The sequence below is a fragment of the Lygodium microphyllum genome, unplaced genomic scaffold, assembly GCF_053477565.2.
Source record: "Lygodium microphyllum isolate KBCC unplaced genomic scaffold, Lygodium_microphyllum_v1.1.10 scaffold_47, whole genome shotgun sequence".
Classification (NCBI taxonomy): domain Eukaryota; kingdom Viridiplantae; phylum Streptophyta; class Polypodiopsida; order Schizaeales; family Lygodiaceae; genus Lygodium; species Lygodium microphyllum.
This window is the reverse complement of record NW_028229530.1, coordinates 1033615-1041693: the sequence shown is the minus strand read 5'-3', so window position 1 is coordinate 1041693 and position 8079 is coordinate 1033615.

Genomic DNA, 8079 nt, shown 5'->3' with positions numbered 1-8079 from the left:
CTCCGACATTGCAAGATTGTTTATCAAGGAGATATTCAAGCTACATGGTTTACCCAGAAGAATCATTGGTGATCGAGATTCTCTCTTCACATCACACTTCTGGAGAGCTATCTTTGAAGCTATTGGGACTCAACTCTATTTTAGCACTGCCTACCATCCCCAAATAGATGGCCAAATAGAGCGAGTAAATCAAGTCATCGAGGATATGGTTAGGGCATACTGCTGTCGAGAGCCGAAGAGGTGGATTCAATACTTGCCATTGGTTCAATTTTCCTACAATGCTTCATACCAGCAGAGCATTCAGATGACCCCTTTCCAAGCATTGTATGGTCATGACTCTCGAATTCCCCTAAACTTTTCTGATCCAACCCTAAGGGTTGAAGCATCAAGGCAGATGTTGGAAGAGATGGATGATCAAATAAAGACAATATGACAAGACATACAAGTGGCCATGGATAGACAGAAGGCATATGCAGATTTGAAGCGTCAAGAAAGAGTCTTCGAAAAAGGAGACATGGTCTTCATTCGCGTACGCCCTAAAAAGAGTTCTCTATCCCTAGGAGATTGCAAGAAGCTAAGTCCAAGGTATTGTGGGCCGTACAAAATCCTCAAATGCCTAGGACCCAATGCTTATAGATTGCAACTCCCTGAGAACCTAAAGGTTCACAATGTATTCCATATCAGCCTATTGAAAAAATATGTACCCAACCCTAACCATGTACTTGATGACCAACAAATTGTAATGCCTAGTCAAGGAATCCTTGAACTAACGCCTGATAGGATCTTAGATGTAAGGGAGAGACAATTAAGATCTAGAACCTTGAGAGAATGCCTGGTCCAGTGGAAAGATTATCCCGAAGAGTATGCCACTTGGATAGAAGAAGGTACTCTTAACAATCAATATCCCTAGTTTATCTCGAGATGAGGACATCTCGATTCCTCTAAGGGGGAGAGAATGTAACAATTCCAAATGGATAATTCCTTTTAATGATATGAAAGAAAAAAAATTTAATTTCCCCTCTTCTCCAGCGTGATAGTCGAGCTAGAGGAAGAGGGGGATTAGTAAGTAGGCAAGCTCCTTGCTGGAGCTTGCCAAGGGCATTAGTACATGCCCATTGACACGTTGAGGGGGGAGGATTCCCTCTCCTCCCCTATAAAATTGAGGGAGGGCCGTAGGCTACAATGGAGAGGACGAGGGAGACGAAGTTATTTGCTACTGCCGCTTGACATCCGTCTATCTGCTGTGAGAGAGGGAGGCCGCCATAACACCGTGCTGAACGAGGAGGGAGCTTGCTGAGGACGAAGAGGAGCTCGATGGGACTACCACCGCATACGCCATCACGGGCTGTTGTCTCCAACACGACTTTAAACGCCCCCCTCTTGCCACGTGGAGTATGGAAGCTTCCTTGAAGAAGCTTCTTAAGGGGGGCTAATTAAGCCCCCTTTCACCCCCCTCATATCCCTTTTATCCTTTCACCTCCCCCCCCTCCCCCCCCCGTTTTTAAACCCTTAAGCCCCCTTCCTATACCTTCATTAATCCTTTCACCCCCCCTCCCGGTTTTATCCCCTTAGAATCCTTTCATCCCCCCCCCCCCCCCCCCCCGGTCTTAAACCCTTAACCCCTTCCCGTGGGGCCATTAAACCCCCACACCCCTTGGCCTCATAAACCACAAATCCCCCTCCCCCCCCATGCCTAAATCTATAAGTCCCTTCTTGTGTTTCAAACCCCGTGTTTCACCCCCCCCCCCCCCCACACATATTCTTTTTTTAACACACACCCCTAAGCCCCTTTTTTAATCCCCCCATGTCCCCTTTTTCCTTACACACCCTTTTCCTTCCCCGTGCTATAAGCCTTCACCCTCAACCTTTCCCCTTAGCCCCGAGTTAAAATCCCTAAAGCCTTTATTACTCCGTGTCCCAAAACCTCTCCAAAAATCCCCCTTCCTATACCTTTTACCCCCAAGCCCAAAGATCTCCCAAGGCCCTTCATATGTTTTTTGAAACCACACTCACACACACCATTTTCACCGCGTATGAATCCCTATAGGGCCTTTTTCTTTTAGGCTTTATAAACCTTTCCCTCTCAGAAGAAGCTAAGACCTTAAAGGTCTTGTTATTCCTTCCTCGTGGTAAATCCCTTAACGATTCCTTGCCTTGAAAGAGAGAAGAAGAGTATTGAAGCGACGGTGGAATTCCGAAAAGGAGGTCAAGCTTCTTTCACGTTCGAAGGATCACAACTACGATGCCGCCTAAGAAAGTCCAAGGAGTAGCCGCAGGAGGGTCATCTTCCGGTATCCATGTGGATATCTCACCCCAAAACCAGGTTTTTCCTTCTTGGTTTTATATCGGTTTTAATTTAATCATGCAAGATGAATTGTTAGGGATAAGATGTATTTTGTCCTAGTTATTTACGATGAAGGAATTTAGTTTAGTTGAACATGCAAAATGGATAAAGTACAAACATAGTTTTCCTTCAAATAGCCTTATGCACTGAAACGAATTATGAGCAAGATTATTTACCCACTAAAGTAGTTAAATTTTGAAGGAATAAAAACTGCATCTTGCAGCATTAACCCCTATTTTTTTTTTGCAACGAATCATCATAGAAGGTGAAATTCATGAAAGGTTTCTTACGTTGCTCAAACTCTAGGAAGTTATCATTGCTAACTGCATATCTTAGCAAGGAAAAGATTGTTTATTTGGCATGAGTTTTGTTCACAAGGAAAAAGGAAGTTTAATTGAATTTACCTAACCTCAAAGCAATAAAGTTTAGGACTGAAGAATCAATTGTCACATAGATAACAAATCGTGTTGAGGTGATCTCGATATTACCTTCTAAAAGTTAATCGAATTAATATAAACTTAGAAATAGGTATGCTGCAAAATATGCATTGGGAATGATTTAAAAATCCAAGAAACGTTTATACCTTAAATACTTGCCTACCTTCCCTGATTGTAGGGTCAATAAATCGTAAATGTAAAAGAACTAGGGTTTGTCCTTGAGGTTCTTAAAAAGAGACCCTAGGTCTGACAAACGTCAGCTTAAAGAAACTAAAACGGATTGTTTCATCATATATCCAATGAACTTTAGGGTTGACCAAGTTGGGTTAATAGGGTACGCCCTAACCCAGAATATAAGGGATCTTGCTAAGTTGCAAGATACCCTGGAACGAGTGCTGATGCATTCGAAAGGAAAGAATCATTCCTTAGCAGTTTGCCAACAATAAGATCGGTTAATGGAAAGGCTTGTTCTTGCTAGAGATTTTAGAGCATTGTTTGATTTATGAATTACAAATTAAATGAATATCTATACTTCAGGTTGAAGACTTGAAGGGAGAGGCAGTTTCAGTTACCTCCGACTGCCTGCCTGACCCTAACCAAGGGGGTTGTTGACCGTGCCGGGAACGTGGACCGAACCCGCCATGAGAGGTCTCTCCGTTGAGCTCTACTTGGAACAGGAGGACGCTCGGGTGCCGGGGGGCTCTGGCCATAAATCCCTCGCCTTCCGGGTCCTGCACAAGAGGCTAACGTGACTTGGGATTGGATCTCGAGGCCCGCATACTAGTCTACGGGCGGAAGCTTGGAATAGTGATCCCTGTGGATTACTGGATAGCCTTCGGGCGGATTATGGACAAGCCTACGGGCAGAACTCCTTGTATTTCAAAGATAAATATGATGATATGTTAAAAAAGAACTTGTTTGATATTGTTTTTCTATGTCACGTGATAAGATTATGTGAAGGAACCAGTGCTTAACGGATTAATTAAAGAAGCTGATTGTTACATGTCCAATTAATGTGTTAGATAATTACATAACTAAAACAAACCGAGGAAAGTGCGGAGGATGGGCCATGGGTCCGTCCTACAATTGGGTGGTCCCGGTTAGCTGAGAACTTTTCTCAAATCTCGAAGAATAGCAGGATGATCATCAAAGGACATGAACAATGAAAGCGATGACCTAGAGTTATGTCTTACCCGATTTACGATGTTTTAGGGGAACGGAATGGGACTATGCCTTATGGAAGAGAGGTTGAGCTTTGCATCCCTCTCGTTTCCCATTCTCCTTGAACCAAGTGCAGTGTGAATCCGCTTCGGACGTGGGATTTCTGTGTAAAGTAGTTCACTTGGGTCCGGCGCTAGTTGCTGTTAGGTAATGACCAATCAGAAAAACCCTAATTTCGATCGATCCTAAGTGGGAACGGCCAGAATACTTCCACTACGTGGCAGATGCGGAAAGTCCTAGATCGCAAATCCCGTAACATTCCATGGGAGTGCCGGGTGGAGCTTTCTAGACATCCTTTCCGATGGACTGCTAAGACGCGTCCTGGCCCATACTAGTGGACACGTTACATGATAGATCCAAGAGCTTCCATAATACTCTTGATCTTCAAGGCATAATCATTAATGTACACGTTCTCTATTTTCAGTTAGTTTGAGCTGCAAGTTTTTTGCCTTTGTGTTTACTTCGAACAACCTTGCCAAATTCTTCCATGCAATAGCAATAGCAGAAATTTCCCATCATGCTATCTATGGCACTAAAAAACAGCCAATACATGACTTTACTTTGTGTCTGCTCCCAATCTTTCTTAGCCTTTAACTGTTCTGTGGTAGCATTTCGTGCAAGAACTTCAAGTGCTACTACCATGTCTCCAATATATGACCAAACACCTTTCCCTTCAAGAAATTAATCATCCTAAACTTCAATGTACGATAATTGTTCTTATCAAGCTTCTTGATAATAATCTAGTTGAAGTTATCAAACATTTTGAGAAAAAAAAACATTGTAAATACTTACAATCTACAAGTGAGCTAATACTAAGTGCACCATAACTAAGCACGTAGCCTTTTTCATTGACTACACAATAATAACTGCATTTTGTAATATGTATGCAAATGCCTTTGTATTTACAACCCAACAAATGCATGAAACCCTACAGATTCAAAATACGTAACCTATGCACCTGTAAACATTGGACATAGCCAAAACTATAGTATACCTAGAAACTCCTATTATGACCTCTTGTAGGTCCAAAACAAAGCCAAAAATACCCTTAAAATGCCAAAAATGACAACTCTTTCTATTCACCTAGTTTTACTACAATTGGATACTAGAGTCATGCCAGCCTCAAGAGCCTCCTGTGGCTATAACCTAAGGCAAATCGAGCAAGGTGGAAGATCTTCTTACATGTTGCTTTCTTTCTTGCTTTCGTGCTATGACACCTTCACCTTAACCTTCAATGAAGCTTCACATAGTCATGGGACAACTATTATACCATAAAAATAGACAAGAAGGGAGAGAGGTGAAGCACATAAGAGTACACACACAAAAGAAATGGAGAGGAGTATACAAAGAGATAGTGCTAAATCTTATCTTTCTTCTTTCTTCTTCTTCCACACATAAAAGACTAATATGAAAGTACCACAACATATATGCACATGGTCACTAAGTGTAAACCTGCTAGGAAAGAAGAGGTGACACAAAAAATGTGCCATCACCAAGGCACATAAGGGATACTAGCTCATGTAGAACTCGACATCTCAACACTCACTTCCTTGTTACACTTTAGCCAATTCTCTAAAGCAAGGGTATAAAATTTGTTTTATTACAATCCTTGGATGTTATAATACTTTGAAATCCATTATGTGTTTGATAGATACTTAGAATTTAGTTTCTTTAAAGAACTTTCAATTAGATGACATCAAGAGACAACATTATTTCTAAGGATTTTTATTTGTGTCCCTTCTTGAAAAGCCAACACATTACAACCCCATCTAGACACATAGTTAGTAAAAAGGTAGTCCCCTTGAATTGATACATAGATGACTTTGAAGACTTTTGTTTGTAGCAATGGGTTCATATCATAGAAGTCCTTTAAAACTTAGAAAAGTATCTAAAGAGAGAATATGTATAGCTATTGAAAACCTATCATTGAGCTAATAGTGCAAAAGAGGTTAGGAGAATTAGCTCAATTGAGATTGGATAACAAGCATGTTGTCTCCTTAAGCCTTCAAATCTTCTTACTGGTCTTGTCAAGTGAAACTCAAGCCAAACAAAGTCTAGCACCAGATCACCAAAGCCTACTGGCATTGCTTAGTTCTTTCATTATGTGTGCTTGTTGAGGGTTTTCTCCTAGCAATGAAGCACGTGACAATGTAAGAGGTTAAGAGAGAGAATGTATGGCTATGATAGAGAGAGGGGGGGAAGCGGGGAACCTAAACATGTTCATAATTGATGTGCATAGACAATGGAAGAGCTACAAGGGAGAAAAGGTGGTCCCTCGTTAATGCAACCGGCTTGCCTAGCCTTAACAATTGAATGCACCCTTCATCCATGAGACAGAGTGTGTATGCACCTCTCCTATCCTTGCCAAGAGAGAATATTATACTCTAATCTATATTTGAGAAATTCAAAAGACATTTGGGAACACTGTAGAGTTGTCAATTATAAGATAGTATAGATACATAGGTGTTTGAATATGGTTTCTTCTTTAAGAAAACATTTCAAAATTGGGATATGTTATTCTCTTTGGAAGAACAGAGTGTTTTTCTTTTTTGCTAAATCTAAGCTATATGATTTCAAGAGATTCAAGGGAGAAACAAAGGAGCGAAGTAGTAACCCACCTTGAGCCCATTTGCTTATTAATCTTGGAGTTCAAAGACCAATAAGAAATCGGAATATGTTTTAACATAATAATACCTAGAAAAGAGTGTTATTTGAAGCCACCAAATGTGTTGTTTGTAACTATTCTTAAAAATGGTTACTTTGGAAAGACTTGCAAATGTGATGTGCGATGTTTCATGATAACTCAAAAAAAAAGTGTATTTCATAATAGAAAAGTCAGATAGTCACCAATATTTTATAATTACCTTACAACATTATCTCTCTCTTGAATAATTTGGATAAAGAATCTGGCTAAGATCAAGAAGAGGACCAACTCCAAAAGTAGAAAAGAGAATGTGTTAATCATTGTTGAACTATTGTAATAGATTGATGCAAAATTTGATTTGTCTTTGAGAAATAATAAATTTTCTTTTGTGCGTGTACACACATACATGTAATGATTGAGTCTTGCATTTTGCATTGGAAGCACATCGAGACCTTAGCTATACCCTCCCCTTACATCACATGAGATAGTAAGAAGGGAGTTTTGTTTAGGATGGATGAAACTACCCTTGCACCACCACCTTTATGAGCCATACTAGGGGACCTATGAAAATGGATATGGAAGCCAAATACCCTTACAGTGTGGGATGGACTCTCAAGTTTATGGTTCTTATGAGATATCAAACCTCATAATCCAGATCATCAGCATGTCTCCGTATATTCCCTAATTTCCTTGAGTAGACAATATGAAGTTGAAGCGATCTCAAACACTCCATAGTGGTGCCTCACACTCAATGAACAGTAAATTGTAATGTGTGTGCCCCATTCATGCAAATGAGTGTAGCCATCTTTTTTGTATACCAAGTAATGTGTTGGCCTAATAGTGGAATCTCTAGATGTGGAAGGGAACATTCTTCCACTCCACACGCTTGACGTCTTAGATGTGTAATTAGCATGAGTATGTGCTACTTTAGGTGCTACCCCAACTTTTACCATATTGGACCCTCCGCTAAACTTTCACCTTTCACAATATAAGAAAACAAAAGAAAACGAGTCGCTTGAGAATACCAAGATCGGTTTGCTACATTGCTTTACGTTATGAACTGATTTGGGGATTTATGAGCGACCCCCCATATTTGCATTAAAGTAAATGGGTGGTCCATTGGAAGGGGCTTTGCAATAGTACTAAAGTGCATGGGTGGTCCTCCAATGATCGAGAGAAAGCAAAGAGTGACTTCGAAATTTATTTATTTTTGCAGGAAGCTATAAAGATGTATTAATATTGAGAAGAAAATTTTTGCAGCTGATTGATTTATGTAGTGCTTCAACCCTGGGAAGCTACCGTTACTTAGGTGGACACATATTCAGCTATACAAAAAAAAGCCCCAACAGAGCATAATAGCATCAGAACTGAAAATCCTAATAGTCCTTATTCAATGTTCAGCCTTCTTCTTGATATCAAGAAGAATTGCTACC